The sequence below is a fragment of the Mizuhopecten yessoensis genome, unplaced genomic scaffold (assembly GCF_002113885.1).
Source record: "Mizuhopecten yessoensis strain PY_sf001 unplaced genomic scaffold, ASM211388v2 scaffold4849, whole genome shotgun sequence".
Classification (NCBI taxonomy): Eukaryota; Metazoa; Mollusca; class Bivalvia; order Pectinida; family Pectinidae; genus Mizuhopecten; species Mizuhopecten yessoensis.
Window position 1 is genome coordinate 183621 of NW_018405752.1, and position 20259 is coordinate 203879.

At 35.8% G+C, this 20259-nt stretch overlaps 1 protein-coding gene across 1 annotated transcript in view; it reads left to right on the forward strand.

Moving 5' to 3' along the window:
- Window positions 1–834: 834 nt before the first annotated feature.
- The window catches only part of LOC110449962 (alpha-mannosidase 2-like), a 126225-nt gene continuing 106800 nt past the window's right edge, over window positions 835–20259 (forward strand). Inside the window, exon 1 of the mRNA XM_021497147.1 lies at window positions 835–895. The gene's annotated coding sequence lies outside the window, so the exon portion shown is untranslated. The remainder of the gene's footprint in view (window positions 896–20259) is intronic.

The window sequence follows — 20259 nt, forward strand, 5'->3', positions numbered from 1 at the left end:
TTTTTAAGATAGGTTTGAGCTTACGAAGGGTTGCAATATATTTTGTTATTTTACTAACTGTGTAATCAAGATGAGAGTTCCATTTACAGTCGTTAGAAATAATAACACCTAAGTGTTTTTGTTGGTTAGTAATCTTGATGGGAGTAACATCGAAGTTAAACGATGGGACAAACGGAAGCTGCAGATTTGAGATGATAATGGCCTCAGTTTTGATGGGGTTGAAAGACATCATCCACTCTTTGGACCAAACTTCAAGTTTCCTCATATCCCATCTTGCTTCTTATTCTAAGTGATAATTGGCTTTATCACATAATGTACTGTGTTATCCAGTGAATATACCCATGTCATATTTTTTGTGTGTATTAACCCATGTTACATAACCTATCAGCAAAGCACGGATTGTCCAAACCGCAATAAGTCAAGTCAAGGTCGTTTTCCTAAAACGGTGTTCATTTTGTCGCTATTTTCGCGTTTTATGGAAATGAAAATAAAATTCCGTTAACGACACAAAACACCGTTACTTTTAAGAAAAATATAGAAATACGGAAATGTAAACTGTTTTCGGTGCAAAAGTCTGTTTACTGAATAAAAAGTGATGGAATTCTATAACGGTTTCTTCCTGGGGACTTTTGCAAGTCTACACAACGGTAGACGTTTAAAATATAAAACCGCACACAACCAGAGATGTCTCAGACGGAACAAAGCCCTCCTGACCAATATTTTCTTCCATATACAGTTATAAATATTTTCATATTGATTGTAAACGATGAAAACATAAACGTTCAATACAAAGGGTGAAAGGCGATAACCGCGCAGGACAAGTCCGGTCAAATCGTTCCCGTTAGTACTCTACCCCGGAAATGGAGCAGAAGACAAGCAGGTGAAAAACGCACAGGTAAGTGACGATAGATTTTTTTTGTTTTTCAAATGTTTTCAAGACAACTGGATATACTTGATTTCCGTAAAGAATTGTATTGGCATTAACAGTGATTTTGTTTGCATGGACTGTGTGTAAACATAGACCTAGTCACAGTACATGAAACTCACTGCACTGATTGATGAGCGTTTATGACTATTTATGATATCACGAAGACAACCTATCCTCGCTTATTAAATCAAGGACGCAAGTTTTATTTACGTTATTTGTATTTACATTCAAAGCGTTGTCATTTGTTTATTCATGCACCAAAATGTTGAGTTTTTGTGAAATGAAAGTAATATATTATATATATACGCCACAGAAAGTAGAGGGAGATAACTCGTCCCGGCATAAGTTTGTTTTCCTGAAAATCATATCAGTAGTAGCCGGATTAGACTAAAAGGAAAACACAAAGTCTCATTAATTCATTTCTTATAAACTTATAAATAAATGATAAAATAAATAAATTATTATTTCTTTTTACCATACATCAGTACAATTTGTGCATCATGTACATAAATGGAAAGTTTCACAATATTTACATGTGAAGCTGTAACTAAAAACATTTTCTCTAAATAAAAATATCATTTAAATTGGTTTTTTTAAATAACATATGAAACAAGTAGAGTTACTGTAGTAGATACAGGGTCAACTGATCTGGATTCTGGGCTTGTATTTTTTCAGTAGTGAAGGTCTTCTTAATTTCTTACTGAGCCTGTAAAAACTAAATTACTTGATTTCTAATCTAAGATAAGAGATTACTTATCTGTTACCTGATTTTGATTAACTAGAGACCACAGTGCTGTTTCCTGTACAAGTAAATTCCTTTCTACCCAGACAACATGTGTGCCCAACAATTAAAGAGTTGAAATTATTAACATAATATATTTAACCTCACTTTTCCCGTTCCCATCCCCATTAGTGTCAGATCTAGACCATTTGTCAGAGGATTTTGTGATATTAAGGGAATTGTGATATTATCAGGAACTGTTGTAAGAGTGAAATATTTCTAATATAAATTCATGGTGAATGAAGCATAGCACCGGTCATCGCAGGAGAGGTTGAGAATTGTTTTGCTACACAGACTTTTTATCAAATATATAGGACTATCAGAGCTTTTTATTGTATATTCTGTACATAGAAAAAAGTTGTTAGTGATTTTATATACATTGTATTTCGTATTGCTGTAAGACATAACGTTCGGAAATACCTTCGGTAACGCGAGATCTCGTCAAGTCATGTGATATTGCTCATGATCTAATTTCCATTAAAAACATGGGTTGGTATAGAAAACGTTGTAAAATACTTTTCGAAATGATCTTTGAAACATCTTACTGATACCACCTAGTGCATAAAGAATAGATCTTTCGATCCATGTGCGACATGTGTGTGAAAGTGACGATTTGTTTCTAAAATATCAGTTTGAAGTGCGGTCCGGGCGCGGGGCGCATATTTCCCGCATATTATAGAGGGCCGGAGTTCTGACGTTAATCGACGACAGACCGATATGAAAAAGTTGATAAAACGTCAGAATAATTCGGACTAGGACATATAAAGGCCAGGATATAAAAGGTCTACCTGTTGTCGTCAGTGTAAAAAGAAGAAGTTAAGTCAAATAATTGACCTGTTTTTTTTATCACAATATTATTAAGTTTTTGTTCTTATACCCATAGATACTGCCACAGGCAGAAGTTTTATTCACGGAAAACAAACCAAATGATACTCCTGTTCTTATAATTAATTGAACTGTAGAATTTTTCATTACCTGGTACATGGATGACCAAAAATAACCAGCTACAGCCTTATAAGTGGTTGTTTTGGTCTTGAACTTCAGCTGCAGACCTCGTATGTCAAACAACTACCTGAATTTCATTTCCGACTTCCTGAAATCTAGCGGGCAGCTATAGTCTTTACTCATGATAATTTATAAAAAAAAATGTAGCCTCGATTTTTACCATTTTTAGAGCTTGAACTTCTAATTGAGTCTATCTTCCCGATTTTACAAGAAAAAAATAAGATTTCCTAAAACACACTGAGCTGCTAAACTGTAAAATCCCTATTTTTTTCCCTGAAGAAAATTCATTGAATAATTGATGGTTGTTAACTGGTAGCCTTAGTATTAATGGTCCCTTACTGGTAGCCTTAGTGTTAAAGGGGCATCATGGTGAAGTAACGGTTTTTTTGTGTCTTTTTTTCAAATACTACATAAACATATCAAGTGAGACTCCTTATGGAAAATAACGATCAAATTTGGCTGAAATAGATTCATAAAAATGATTAAATCTAAGATAATCATCGGTATTTCTAACTGTCTGACCAACGTTTTGTTTCGGGATTTCCCTCTACTAGCACATGGGCATAGCACACCATTTCTTTGTAAACAAAATGACTGGCCGTGTGAAGTAAGCGAAAGAAAAGTGTTGTACCGTGTCAGCTACGAAACGAAAAGTTGCCAACTGGTCAAAAGATAGCGCAAGGGGTACGTTACGGAATCATTATTGCCAGTGGGAAGTATTCAAAGCAGAAAATAACAGCCCTCGCAGTTAGTATGGTGCATGTATTCCTCCGGATAGCTGGTTAAGCTGAAATGGAATCGACAGAAATGCTAGCTCTGTTTATGTTATGAATAAATATCTAAAACTATTAACCTCGCTAGTAACTTTGTCTGAGTTTGAACACAGATGAACTTAGTTTCATATATTAATGGGCATGTATCGGAGAGATTTTACTTTGTGTTTCTATAATTATACAGTGGTTTGTGCGAAAGGAAGGGATAAGTGACTGGTTAGTTTGATTTTGCCATGAGGCCCTCCAAGGGATAACTGTTGTGAAGGCCACGGCGTATTCTGTTCTCACCTTTGTCGGTATTCAGGGTCAAATGAGATATGTGCCCAATTAGATTTACATAATTTATAATATTACCGTGTTCAGTAAAATGGTATGATTAATTAAATTGCTGAATTAAACATTTTTCTTGTTCTAATATATATACCCGGCCTCCTCTGGCGCGACGACGCAATATATAAAAAAAATCGCTCTTCGTCAGAAAGCTACGTTATCGCAGCTAGATTAAAAATGTCAAAGTGACGGACCAAACTGTATAACTGACGAAGGAGAAACTACTTCTAGTCATTAGGATCCCATAAAAAAAAATTAAATCGAAATTTTTTAACAGTTTATGTTTTCATATGATTTTGACTTAGAATGTATGATCATGAAACAACCTTTTCTCTATAAAGAATTAATTTTCGACTTCAGATAGAATCGGAATATGTATTGAAACCAGGGGGAAAAACGTTTGTTTACGTTGTAAAAATGACGCGTGCTGCCAATAACTACGGCTTCTGTTTTGGACAAAAATGAAATGATTAAAGAAAAGTTGTCTCAACATAAAAAAGGGTCCATTTTCAAGAATGCTTAATCTATGTAAAGTATTGAAAAAATATAATTATCATGTATCTCAACACATTCCATATCTGACACATATTCGACATGTACACGTAGTGGTTTTGCCATACAGTTTATTGTATGTGATGGCTAATATGACTTACTTAGTGTTAGCGTATGGAGACAGGGAAAGAGACTATACATAAATTTATATGCATGGTCTAGAAAAAAAAATTGGCCAAAAACATTGAGTTGTACAATGTAATAAAATAATTCACAAACGTTTCTCTTTTTTATACGCGTGTAGTTTGTCATTGCATATATGCACTTTGTGAAAACATTTGAAAAGGGATATTCATCTCGTGAATATTCCTTTTTACAGAAAGGTTTGTCCCATGGTTGAGGGAAGGTGTTTAGCCCCTTACCACCTGTACCAGTCACATTCTGGTACTAAATTCAATATATATATATATATATATCTACTTTATGTTGATGCCTATTATCATTGTTGACATTTAATTGTAAATGTGGGACGGGAGAAGGCTGTGATAAATTGTAAAAACTTGTGCCCCATCCCTTGTTCAATATTATTGCCAACAAGTATGTTTAAAGCTAAATAAATTTAAATTCTGAATATTGGCAAGTGTGCAATTAACTTCTGATAATGAATACTTACTGTTCAATAAGTCTAAATACGGAATTAGAAATCATATTACTTGGTTTCATAGTGCGGTAAGAAGTTGCAGTTGCCTGACCTCTGGGGGCCCCTTTGGAAACCGTCTCATCTCGCTCAGACCACTTTACTGCCTAGTCAGGTGACGCAGGTAAAAATCTGCGCTATTTTTAGCAGGGCTTTCCCGAACAATTCAAGTGGTCAAACTGGACATTTGGAACGGACTATGAATATGGGGATAGCGAGGTAACATAAGTGGAAATGCATACAATACATACATTCATTAAAAAAAATATGGCTCTTCACGTGATGTCCCTTTAATGGAGTTGTCTTGTATCAAATGTTTGATAAACCTTAGTGATAATAGTTCCTAACTTGTAACCTAAGTATTAATCACAGTCTTGTATTAAATGTTTGATGGTTCTTAACTGGTAACCTTAGAGTATTAATTGTTTGATGGTTCTTAACTGGTAACCTTAGTGTTAATGCTATTGTCGTGTATTAAATGTTTGATGGTTCTTAACTGGTAACTTAAGAGTTAATGATATTGTCATGTATCAAATGTTTGATGGTTCTTAACTGGTAACCTTAGTGTTAATGATATTGTCTTGTATTAAGTGTTTGATTGTTCTTAACTGGTAACCTTAGTGTTAATGATTTTGTCTTGTATCAAATGTTTGATGGTTCTTAACTAGTCCTTAGTGTTAACCTTGTTCATTTTTTTTCATTTTTTTTTTACTGCCGATGTTAGTCCTGAAAATAAGAATTAGTTTGATTGTCTTTAACTACAGTTGTCAGTGCTGTAACTGTATTATTTGAAAGTTTAATGGTTCTACACTAAAGTATTTACTATAAACTTGGGAAGTATGACGCTTCCCTGTTTTCAACCTTAGTTTAATGCCATAAACATAAAAGGTATAATGGGTCCTACCTTGCAACATCAATTTTAACACAGTGTTCTTGACATTGTGATGCATGTTGTTTGTGTTTGTACAGTGGGGTAAACTGACAAAAGCCGTGATCACAGTTCAGTGTTTTATTCAAGGATACACTGAATAATGGAATAATGTCAGCCAGTTTGTGTCTATGAATCAATGATTGCTGGAAGGACACCATAGCATTCCCGGATTACTTCCCAGCTTGCTGATATCTATTTGTACAGCTGGGTAGACTGAAAAAAGGTTTTTGTTCAAGGACAAACAAATGTAGTTAGCTGTCACAAGTTCTAGAGTACTGCACACTTTGAAGACCATCAATATACTACCCTGCTAATGAACTGCCAGTACCAATTTTACTGCCCTGTATGTGACACCCATTTGAACGTTTTGTAGTGTTGTAAGATTTTGTGTTTCCAAATTAAACAGGTTTGCCTTTTTCATATTTTCACATTTTATACAGCATATTTGCTAGAACTAATGGTATTGATCGGACCCATCTTCGTGCATTTTTTGTCCTTGCATCAATTAACCAGTTTACATTTTCCTCGTGTGAAAAATGAATAAAAGATTGATTGTAAAAATGTTGTTCATTGAATTGGAAACAGGTTTTTCGGTTCTCAAATACTAGTCTATGGATTAGAATTTCTATGTATATGCATCATTTAATGAAAACTGGGATTGTGTTGCTTGCTAATCTTGTTTGCGTACATTGCAGGTTACCAATTGAACCACAATATTATAACATTTGTTGCTATTTTTAAACATTTTCTTGAGAATAACATGATCTAATTCCACATAACCAGGAGAGCTAGAAGTAAACAGAAGTAAATTATTTGTAAACAGGGTACCAGTCCATAAAGTTTTGTAAAGAATGCCCAAACTGTTTTCTCCTATAATCTTGTCTCACCCTGGCTGGAAACTTAGAATGCAGAATCTAACATCCAAGCGATCAAAATCATAAGTCTCCTATCTAGGGCTGGGGGCCAGCCTAATTCACTGGATTCAGTGAAAGTTATAACAACTGGAAAAAAACACATGAGGATGCAATTTTTTTCATATAGTGTTTTCAAATTTTCACATTGATTTTATTTTGCATAACAGTTTTAAATTTCATATTGTTTTTATTGAGATGATTTCTACAGATTGGTATTGGGTATGAATGTCTTGATTTAGTTTACCAAATCACATAATTCTTTAAAACCTTCGGTGATTGAAAATCATAGTGCAATATTTTCCTGGCCCAGGGGGTTGGGATTTGGTGGGGAAAGGATCAATAAATAAATAATGCGCCTGTCACTCCTTTTCAACTTCTTTACTCTTTAAGATTTACAATATTGAAATATGAAATTTTTCATTGGGGTTTTTGTTTTTTGGTAGGGGTATAAAAAGTATCCAGATATGTTTGGCAGGAGGTAAATTTTATGCATGACATATCAGACTTACACCATGTTATCATGGCAAATAAGATATTAACCAGGAGCTAGCTGTCCTGTAAGTTAAACTTTACAGGTCAGCTTGCTACTGAGGTCTTTTAGTATGAGTGACCCCAGTGAATTTTCTCTAGTGACCTTTTACTGGTTCCTAGAATTAACTCATTCACCCCTAAAGACACATTTGAACTCTTCCAATTCAAAGGTTGGTATAGTTCATTATGAAATTTCAGGGGTGAATGAGTCAAATCTGAATAAATCTTCATGAGCTATTGGAATTCCTATGGTGACAGAATTCTTTTTTCTGAATATTGACCATCTGGCATCTTCATGAAATCACACCCAATATGTATAATAGACATTGTATAAGTACTTATACGGATGGTCAGGTGGTAAAGTGGAAAGACTAAGTGCACTTGCCTTTCACCAAGATGACCGGGGTTTGATTCCCCAATCAGACGTGAAAAGGTATGGGGTCACCTGCCAGACCACGTGGGTTTTCTCTGGGTACTCCGGGGACCCACACTAAGACCCCGAGCGTGCTAACACCCGGGCCAACAAGAGTGATTCATTTAAGTTGAAATAACTTGTTTCATAATTGTTGTAAAATCAGTAAAGTTTACATTTTTTTTAAGTACTTATCGGGTAGTACTTGTTTCCAAATCATTGCACATTATGTATTTTATATAACTTAATTGTATTGTAAATTACCAGTTTAAACTAAAAATGTGATACTATTTCATTGTCACATGTCAGCATAGGTGTCAACCTCATAAATTTCCAATGAGGGAGATCTCTCTCATTCCACATTTCCAATGAGGGAGAAAGTGTGTGAAAAGCGACTGAAACTACTTTGCTCAATTTATCTTTCCCTTTTAATGTATCAAAATAACTCCAAATTTTAAAACCATTCATTTCATTCAGACAACTGTTATGATCATTAGATACACCCTGCAGTAACTAGGAGATCATTTGCCTACTGTTATTAAATAAGGGTGTAGATTTAGAGTTTGTGTAAGTTTGGACTTGAATGAGGGAGCTTTGAGGGAGTTTGGTAAATTTTGGTCAAAATGAGGGAGTCTCCCTCCAAATGAAGGAGGGTTGACAGCTATGTAGTTGTTACACCATACTATTTTAAGGTAGAGTGTCCCAGCACTCAGTGCTGTATCTCCAATGAAGAAGAGTTCCAATTTGTTTAGCATTTTTCTGACTTGGAGTTACCTGCCCTTTTAATGTAGCAAAGAGTAATTACAAAAAGAAATGTACCGATAATAGTTTCCTTTGTAACTAAAATATCTTGCAATTGGCTCTGCTATAAGGATTTAGTCCACTTTATTGTCAATTAAGTTGGGAGCTTCACTGTTGTGCTACCAGTCACAGTATTTGCCCTGTTGCTACATTTCTACATTACAGGGAAGCTTTTCAAAATTGTTCTATATCTCACTAAAAAGAACCACAACCTAAAATTGTCTTTTTATGAATATTGATATAGTGTAAATACCATAACTTTATCTGGAAAATAACTTGTTACTGTCTGTAGAGTGTATACAGTAGCACTTGATTGGACAGCCTTCCTTATTTGCATGAATCAGCCATGTTTTAAGCTCTCTGGTTTAAAGTGTTTCACAGTATTTGAACACTAATTGTATGCTGGCATAAAAGAAAACTTCTAAAACAGGGTCTTAGAATAATTAAATAATAATAATCTCATGGCAACCCATGGTAAAATTGTTGATTTGATTGTCTGTATCAAATTAATTGTAAAATATATGAATGTGAAAGAAAAGAACAGTTTCAATACATTCAGGAATTGTACTGTTTTTAAAAATATTGCTTCCGTGTTAGGGCAGCTGAAACAGCATCAGAAATTGAGTTAAAGATCATAAATATAGGTCTTATGGTATGGTAGAGTATTAAAGTGTGACGTCACAGTTTTCAGAAAAAAACAGGCTTGTAGATCGGATACCAACCACAGGGAATTACGAGCCTTTTTTAATTGTTGCTTCAGACAAATAGACCCCTATGTGAGATTTCCTTTACCAAAGACATTCTCTGCGATTGTCATCAAAGGTTCTTCTTTTGATCTTGCTTGTTATTCCCTGCCAAGAAAATCTCTGACATTTAAATTTTATTACTTTTCTTTTATTGTTGCTTTGTGTTTTGAAGTTGAGTCCTTATTTAGATGCTGATCTCTAGTTCTCTGTAAACCAGGATTATAAACACAGCCCTAACAACTGACTGTACTTACTGATACAATCTGTGTGTCCCTGTTGTCTGGAGGTATCCATGGAAACCAAGGCCCTCAAATGTTGTCCTCAGGTTTGTTTGCACTTCTGTTAATGATTGTGATTGGCATGGGCAGTAATTATATACATGTACTTCGGTTGATGCCTGATTGGACAAGTGCAGATGATAGTGATTGGACAATAAGTGCTTGTACTTCTTTAAATGACTGTGATTGGACAATATGACTGTGATTGGACAATAAGTGTAGATGTCTGTGACTGGACAATAAGTGTAGATGACTGTGATTGGACAATACGTTTAGATGATTGTTATTGGACAATAAGTATAGATGACTGTGATTGGACAGTAAGTGTAGATGACTCTGATTGGACAATAAGTGTAGATGACTGTGCTTAGACAATAAGTATAGATGACTGTGATTGGACAATAAGTATAGATGACTTTGATTGGACAATAAGTATAGATGACTGTGATTGGACAATAAGTGTAGATGACTGTGATTGGACAATAAATGTAGATGTCTGTGATTGGACAATAAGTATAGATGACTGTGATTGGACAATAAGTATAGATGACTGTGATTGGACAGTAAGTGTAGATGACTGTGATTGGACAATAAGTGTAGATGATTATGATTTGATAATAAATGTAGATGACTGTGATTGGACAATAAGTGTAGATGACTTTGATTTGACATATTTATCCATGAATATTTTTGAATGTATTTATGTCATCTGTTGTGTATTGTTCTTATGACATGAATTATTTTGTATTCAGGTTTCTTCAACATTGCACAGATCATAATTATTTTTTTCCTTAAGTAGATTTTAATACAGTGTTCCACAAATATACCTAATGCGTTACCAAGTTGTCAAGCTCTCCAGGAAGAAAAATTAAACCATTAAGTATCAATTTAAAATATAGAAACAATAAAATTTGTCACCAGGGAATAATGCTGCAACTACATGCAGTGCTCGGCAATTATAGATACTGTTGGCAAGATACATTACAATGAAGGCTTACTTCAAGCAGACTGCATCTGTACCTTATGGGTAAATTGTATCATTTTTGATGCTTTGTGATGTGTTGGAGTTTCAGATTAGCACTATCAAACAAATCAGAACTACTTTAGTATTATCTGTGTGTGTCAATCTTCTTCAAATGTGTCACCATAGGATTCACAGAGTCAAGAAATTTTACAGTTTTCCTGCTGTGGAACTGACTTGTATTTGGAATGGAGATGCACAGTGTCACATGACGTTTGCATATATTCAAAACTAATTACATTTGACCTCTTCTTTGGGGAGCTGTTAGAAAATATCCATTTAAAATGAAACGACAGTTTTATAGTTACTGTAACTTGATGATGTCATGGAATGATGTGCAGAAGAATTTGAAGGACGTAAAAACTGGATGACATTGTACTCTACATCGGAGCGTGATATCATCTACCCGTACAGACCAAAGTGCAAACTTTAAAGGGAAATCAATTATATGTGGAGTTTATCTGACAAAATCAAAATGAACTACAAAGCAATGCATTTGTTCTGATCGTAATAAGGTAATCCACATTATGTCTTTTAATTTTATTCTCTTTGTACTCAATCTGATGTGGACACATGGTATATTAGCAGAGCAAAGACACTGTCATTTAAATATTGATGCATTTGTGAAGAAACCAAAGAGTACAAATCACAATCTCTTCAGATCTAGAGTTTGCTATTTCCAGTTCAGATATAATGGATCTAGTGTACTAAAATCTACATCAAATCTGCAAGATAGACAGTTTTTTTTTTGTTGTGCAGCGTGTGGTTTTTAAGGTCGGACTGAGGTGACCGTGACCTATTTTTTATGCTGCCTCTTTGAGATTGATTATAGTACACTGTCGTCAATAAGATTGTCTGTGAAACATAATTTTATTTGTCCCATACAGAAAGGCCCATGCCATTGATTTCTTGATCATTGCTGTGAAAACTTCAATTTTAAATCATGTTTAAGTATGTATTATTGGATGAGAGTTCTTGTCAACTTGTATTTTCTATGTGAGAGCAAGGTCAGACCCCATCACTTGTCCAAGGTCACTCGGCCGCGGGCAACGGAAGCTGTAATGTCGGTTTGATGTCATTTCGGGCTGTGAGAGATGGTGGTGGGGAGTCGGCCGAGGTGATTTGATTTGTTACTGACGATGTAATGGCAGCTATAGCTATATCGTCTGATTGCGTTGGCTAATGTGTAGACCAACATGGTGTAGATATAACACACCAAGTTGATTTCACTCCTTTAACCAACATTCAAATAGAATTTAGGGGGGAAGGGGGGAAATTGTTCTTTGCTTTAAGGCAAAAAGATAAAATTTCTATGTTATTTAAAAACAAAAAACAAAATAAAAACACGTCATAGGTAGGGAAGCAAATAATGTTATATTTTTATTTGTACGTAATAGATATTTTGACAAATGTAGAGTTTTATTTACTGAACAACAGTTCAAATGTGCATCTGTTCATGCAGGGGTAGGGACAAAGCTGGAAAGTTGACTGAATGTCTTTTAATTAAATCAATTAAAAACTATTGAGTCCAATTACTCTATAATCTAACACTTTTTACATGGGCATGTGCACAATGACATTTTTATTCTTCAAATAAAGATAAGACGATAAGACACAGACGCATCGTTTTATTTGGTTTCTAGCATGTGTACACTGATTAAGGAAGTGTTGGTGTTAACCAGATTTAAAGTGACATTTCAGGTGGCTACCTTACATTAATACCTGACTTCACAGTCTGATGAAAGATCCGGCTATTAACTCTGTAGCTGTTCAATCATTACCGATTTTGTCATCTAGGTCAGTATGATCAGATTAATCACTTAAAGCAGGAATATGGAAATTTTTCTCGCTTCTTTTATGTGTAATTTTCATATATTTTTTTCTTCAGATAATTAAATGAAATTAGCAAAGTAGTATTACATACTGGTAGATTGCAAAATTATTTGTCGGTCGTCCGGGGAAATGTTTAGTGGAGTCTGAGCAGGCCTATTATGACAAGAGAATGGCAAATGTATTGATCAATTAAAGGATTACGTTTGTACAGTGTGTCAAGAGAGGCTGGGTTTTTGAATGTCATCACAGGATGAAACTCCTTTATTGGAGCTAATGTTAATTACGTTTGTTTGTCACTTCAAATGCATCACTGCAGCATCGCCCGCATCAAGCCATGTGTGAAGTGTGTTTGCTGATTACGCGGGACTCCTGTTCCTTTTGAGCTTCCGACTCTGACGCCTGTTCAAGTCGGACGCGCCGCTCATTTTTATTCCTCTTTAGCTATGTTTCCTGACATCATAAAACTACTCTGTTTTTTTATCTGTGACTTTTTCTTTGCACGTTTTCATGTGATGTAATAATGTATCGTGTGAAGAAGTGTTTGTGACCCCTAACTCTCGGTGCACTTCTCTGTTTTGAAAATAGTTAGCTTCAACCTCTTCGATTGATCAAGTAATCCATGAATGCTCTATTACTGTCATGCAACATTCGAGTATGTGGTTCATATAACATCAAGGTATAATGTTCATACAACATTCGAGTATGTGGTTCATATAACATCAAGGTATAATGTTCATTTAACATTCGAGTATGTGGTTCATATAACATCAAGGTATAATGTTCATATAACATTCGAGTATGTCGTTCATATAACATCAATGTATAATGTTTATACAACGTTCGAGTATGTGGTTCATACAATATACAAGCATGTCATTCATACAAAATTTGATTTTGCAAGTTGTTCATTCAACATTCATATACGTCATTCATACGACATTTAAGTATATCATGAACACAGCATGTACTGTGTGATTTGTATCACTTAAAGTATCCTTTTATAAAATCCAAATATTGTTCACACAGCATAAAAGTATAGATCTCAGATATTCCATTCGGACAGTACTTAATTGTACAGGAATAATATCACAGTAGTACTACTTTTACATTTTTTTGTGAAGGTGAATATGTAAATTCAACTTTAATTTCGGCAACTTCCAGAGATATAAATGAAAGAAAATTTGTACTGAAAAATACTCAAAACAGTAATTTTTATTGAAATAATTATGATGTCATGAGGAAATCATAAGTGATAAAAAATTATCTAATGAGTAATGTGGAAGTCTATTTTCTATGAATGTTATGATTTAAGTATTGTATCAAAATCAATTTTCTTCTTATTGTTTCTGTTGAATAATAATCTTCTTGGATAAAAATGTCTTGATAATATTTCATGTACTTCATGAAAGCTATGTTAATTACATTACTCTTGGTCACTCAAACCTCTTAGGGAGGGGGTGAAATAATAGTTTACATGGAAATCTATGATACCTTTGGGTGTTATGGAAAGTGAAGCATTAGTGACTAATTTTAATCATGATTATCGAGACCTACGGGTTGTTGTATATTTTATGTGTGACCATCTCAATATTTGGCCCAGGGATCTGTGAGGTCATTGACCCAGAAAATGACCAAAAAACTATTAATTCCCAATACAAAAATATGTATTACCGGTACATAATAGTTACAAAAATACATAATAAGTATTTTTTTGGTGGTGACATGATAAGCAATGTTTTTTTCTTCTTTAATTGATGATTCCACTTCCCGTTTCAACAATGAAACATAGCTATATAACCACACAGCTGACCATACGGGATCCCCGTACCACTGCCAACAACTGTAATTACACATTTTATTCTGTTTTTTCAAGTATGACTATATAGCTTTGATAAATCATTTCTGAAAAGAAAACCATACTTGTGGAATGTCTATAAAAAAATAAAAATAAATAAAAAATATATATATATATTCAGCACCAATGTTCTGAGTGTAAATGTTCAGCAGGGCCAGACCGGGATTTGAACCCCGGTCTACAGACTGTTATACTAGCACTCAACAGAAACGGCCTGGCTGGACTGTACTACAGTTGTATCCAGTAAGAATTGAAAGGGAGGGTACTAGTACTGTATATATATGTAAACAGCACAGAGCATTGGGACAGGGGTCCACAATACACCTGTCCAGTAAAGTACTGTATATATGTAAACAACACAGAGCATTGGGACAGGGGTCCACAATACACCTGTCCAGTAAAGTACTGTATATATGTAAACAGCACAGAGCATTGGGACAGGGGTCCACAATACACCTGTCCAGTAAAGTACTGTATATATGTAAACAACACAGAGCATTGGGACAGGGGTCCACAATACACCTGTCCAGTAAAGTACTGTATATATGTAAACAACACAGAGCATTGGGACAGGGGTCCACAATACACCTGTCCAGTAAAGTACTGTATATATGTAAACAACACAGAGCATTGGGACAGGGGTCCACAATACACCTGTCCAGTAAAGTACTGTATATATGTAAACAACACAGAGCATTGGGACAGGGGTCCACAATACACCTGTCCAGTAAAGTACTGTATATATGTAAACAACACAGAGCATTGGGACAGGGGTCCACAATACACCTGTCCAGTAAAGTACTGTATATATGTAAACAACACAGAGCATTGGGACAGGGGTCCACAATACACCTGTCCAGTAAAGTACTGTATATATGTAAACAACACAGAGCATTGGGACAGGGGTCCACAATACACCTGTCCAGTAAAGTACTGTATATATGTAAACAACACAGAGCATTGGGACAGGGGTCCACAATACACCTGTCCAGTAAAGTACTGTATATATGTAAACAGCACAGAGCATTGGGACAGGGGTCCACAATACACCTGTCCAGTAACCGATTTGTTTGGCTGGTGTCAGATTGATACTTTCTTCATATTTGATAATATGAATGTATTTTGTTTTATGACATTCTGATAAAATTTAAGTGATATTATGAAAACTATTTACATATAACTTATTTATTATATTTTTAACATCACAGTCTTGTCATTAAAAGCTCACTGCTGGCAAAATAAGCCTGCTATTCATCAAGTTTGAACTGGCTATTCTTATTAGAACATACATGTATGTAGGTTCACATTTAAGCATGTGATTATTCAACTGGCTATTCTATTCAAGTCAGTCACCTATTTCAGAACTTAGTGAGAACACTGTCATGTTTTAAACTGTCTACATGCAATTTCTACAAAATGTTAAAATACACCAGTCAAATAGAGGGTGGAGGGGAAGGTAAACACAGTGTTTGATAGGGGTTGTAGGGGGGAGGTAGATCTAGAGTGAAGACAGAACGAAGACAGAGCCTAGATAGAGAGAATCGGAGTGACAACTTATTTTAGATGCAAAGAATCGTAATTAAAAAGAGTAGGGAAAACCTGTTTGCATTGTGTTTTTAATGTGGTAATGAGATTTGTAGCCTGCTCTTCGGGAGAGTCACATGCTCATTGAACTTGTATGATTGTCTTTACCCACTAATGGTGCGACGTTGTACCCTGTTATTGACGTGTGAACGTCTGCTCGCGCTAATGGGCCAACCCGTACTACCTTCATCTATGTATTTTAGGCCGTTGTGTTTTTTTCCGAAAACTGGACACGTCTAGTCGTTAGAGACCAATTAACATGCCAAAAAGTTGGTCGTTCCTCGTGCAATCAGCGCCTGGCGTCAAGTCAGTGATGGGTGCTAAGGTAGTAGGAATAACCAAACATAATCAAGACAAACATTTCAACAGAAAAATAAACAATTCTCCTGTTGCTGATGGAAGAAAAACATTCTGTGAGTCTGACAGCTGTATGGTCTCAAGTGCTTTTCTGGCCACGTCTCCGCTAGCCATGTTTCCCGTACCACATGTACCCCGACTGGAGCAATGGAAAACAATTTGGAGGGAATATATAAGGACTCTCCAGTAATGACTAGACCTTTTCAATCTTTCTTTTAATCAGTCAGATTTGATCCTTCCTAGTGTTAACCACTCTCCCACAGCCCTCTTCAGAACCCGTCCTCCACTCCCCCCCCCTCAACCTCTTAATTCTTTCCCAAACTTCCTCATTTCTTCTCAAAATTCTCAGTCCTCCTGAACATCCCCAAACCTCCTTACTACTCATTAAAACCTCCTCAGGTATCCACCTCAAATCACATCGTTCCTTCCCCAATCTATTACTACTCCCAAACTGCTCATTTCTCCTCCAGATCCTTCCAAAACCTCTGCAGTTCACCTCAAATCTCATCCGTCTTTCCCAACTGCCTCAGTAACCCTGAAACTTCCTCAGTTTTCCTCAGTCCTTCTCATTAAAAAAAATATAAACTTTATTCGTTTTACAACAATTAGGAAACAAGTTATTACAACTTATATTAATCCCTGTTGCTGTCCTCCTCATTCCATCCCAAACCTATTTAATCCACTTCCTTCTTCCCAAATCACACCTGTAATCCTCAATCCTCCCCAGACCTCTTTATTCCTCTTCAGTCCACTATCCACCTGAACTTAAACGTCTTCCGTCTTTCTCAGACCTTCCAAACTCCTATACTTCCCAGTACTGAGTCAACCAAAGACTTCTTTACGTCTGCACACTGTATCATGTACCTCCTCCGTCTTTCTCAGTATTCCTCTAATCCGGGGGTAACCATTCTAACACAGTCCTCATCATTCCATTTCAAATCTATGGTTCTTACTTCAACCCAAACTCTGTCTATTTAGCCATGACAAGGTTCGCTTAGACCTACCTAGTCCTCTCCAGTCATTTTTAATTCTGTCCAGTCCTCTTCAAACCTCTCCATCTTATCTCTAGTCCTCTGTAATCCTCGACAATCCTTGCCAGTCCTCTTCAAATCTCTTCAATCTTATTTTGTCCTCTGTAATCATCTACAATCCTCTCCATCCTCTTCAAACCTCTTCAATCTTACCAAGTCCTCTGTAGTCCTAAACAATCCATTCCAGTCCTCCAAAGACTTTTTCTGTCTTCTCAGTGATTCAAGTCTCAACATTTTAAATTTATCCTCCCCCGATAACAATCCTTCCCATATTAAAAGCTCACAGTAAGTTGACCAAGATTTCTCCCTCGGCACTTTCATTGTAGGTTATCATTTGGACCAGGCATGTAATAAACATGGCAGTGTTATAATGCAATAAACTTGCTTTTGAAGTATCCTTCAATACAATCATTGTGCCCGGTAATTGACTGAAAAGAAACATTCTGTTGGTGGACGGCATGCAATGTTTGCCATTACCCACAATTTTATTGGAGCCAAATGAGTCCTCGGATTCCACCCCTGTCAGTGTGGGATCAATGCGTGTATCAACTAAAACTGCACTTCTGCTCATATTGGTAAAATGTTTCTGTTCTATGTGTATTGTTGTTTATCTCAAATATTATTTCAAAGGAATGGTTTGGTTGTTGGGATCCCTAGGGGTACCCTTGGTCTGTGTATAGTGTAGGGCCCCCGGGGTACCCCTGGATCTTTGTATGGTGTAGGGGCACATATCACATATAACACATGGAGTGTTCCTACAGGCGCCATGTCTATATATGTAGTGTACAGCTAGTGTACTCCCTGCCCCTCCCCTAGGATGCTAGTCCCCGGGTCTAGGTCTAGTAAAACACACATATTACATCCAATCTGACTAATGGATATGGGGTTTGGCTGAACTCGACTCCTCCGCCATCAAAGTCTCTGTAGTGTCCCTGAGTGATAAAATGGCTGCTATATAAGGTGATTTAATGGCGGATTGATTAGGGGGGATGTGATGACACTGTTTTATCACCTAACAGACAAAGTAATTACACCATGATACAGTGCCTGATCCACTAACCAACATGTACACAGTATACAATGTTACTTACACAGTAGAACCTCACAGTAGAATTCACCTAACTGTATAACGACACAATTCAGAGTCCAACAACCTGTATAATCTGTCACACTTTTAACTATCTATTTTATAATATCAACTTTATTTATTTAACAACAATTATGAAACAAGCTATTTAAACTTATATTAATCGCTCTTGTTGGTTCTGATGTTAGCGTGTGTGGGGTCTTATTGTGGGAAGCAACCAGAGTACCCGGAGAAAACCCATGTGGTCGGGCAGGTGACCCCAAACCTTTTCACGTCCAATCGGGGAATCAAACCCCGGCCACCTTGGTGAAAGGCAAGTGCTCTATCCACTGCACAACCCGACCACTCATCTGTGGGTCAAAATCTAACTCTCTGTTTTGATCCATTTACTTGAAGACCAAGAGAGCTTTTTTACCGTGACTCTACAAATGTTTGTCATCCCTCTGTCATCATCTTATTTAAAAAGACTACTTTTCTAGAATGGTTAAAAAGATCTTGCCAAAATTCCTCATGGAGTATTTCTTGGTCAATTGGATTCTATGTTGCATAAATGTAGAAAGGGCCTCCTTCCCCACCCACCAAGATGAGTGCAGTGGGCCTAAAAAGGTAAATTAGGATACATGTATATATTTAAAAGTCTATATTCTGTCAGTACCAGTGAAAGAATTAGATCTTTGGTACATGTATGTAGCATTCCTGGGCTTAAGGACTTCCCACTCTTCGTAATACACATGTTTTTCTTGTCGTATTTTCGTGTCGTCATTTCTGTATTGCGTATCGGGCATTCCATTACCTTAGTGTAAATTATAGTAACACCGGGTAAACAATAATACACGTGCGTGACGATGATATGTCAACACACGATATCGAGTTTTAACTTGGAAATGTGTAATCACACATTCTTCAGAAATAAAGCTTATGATACAAAGACATTAATTAACTCACGGGGAAACACTGACATAAGATCAAACGACTTCAAGACGGTCCTATATGAGGCGCATGGAATGCAGACTGATGTGTTTTGTTTACCGACCTCACCTGTACGTATCATGTGCTAACAGTAGTTCACAGGCTCGGGGTAGCTACAAGTTTTGTTGTCGAGCGAGTTGAGCTCTGTCAGATAAAACATTTCATAAATTCAATTACAATAACTCTGAAAATATTGGTTTGTAAAATATCAAGATCCCTATAAAATGCAAGTGCATGTGTGTGCAAGTTTTCAAGGTAGGCAACTCTCATCACGATCAAAATGATAATAAAATGTAGAATAAATGAATTATAAAGACTTTGTTTGTATTTGGTTCAATTTCTCACTCTTTTTGTTTGAAACTATGTGTCCTGTTTGCTTTTAGCTTGTATATGATAACTTGTATACAATTTCAATAAAAAACACTTTGCGTAACATGTTGTAGATATTTTATGATAAATAAAATATTTGTAGGGTTGATTAGCAATGTTTCTTTTCATTATTTTATTGTTGTGAAAGTTTTGAACAAGACCACACACTCAAAAGATGTAAAAGTGTTAAATTTGACAAAAAATCATTTTTTCAGTATGTTTTACCAAAAAATCCCCAGTTTATCGGAATGCTTAAATTTTCATAAAATTATCTCTACATATTGACATAACCATTATGTGAAACTTTTATTGAATTGTGCTGGTTGATTGGGAAAGGGTGGAACTTCCTAAATGAACTCAGCCTTTTTTACAATTGAATTCAAGGAGGTGGCTTTCCTAGGGCCAGAAGGGCCAGGCCCAGATTAAGGAATTATCAGGCACTCTTATAAAACCTGCATTACATTCTCATTTTGTTATGTGTTTGCCTGGTTTTTGTTTTTGCTTATTTTTTTCTCTTTTTGGGTAAAAAACAGG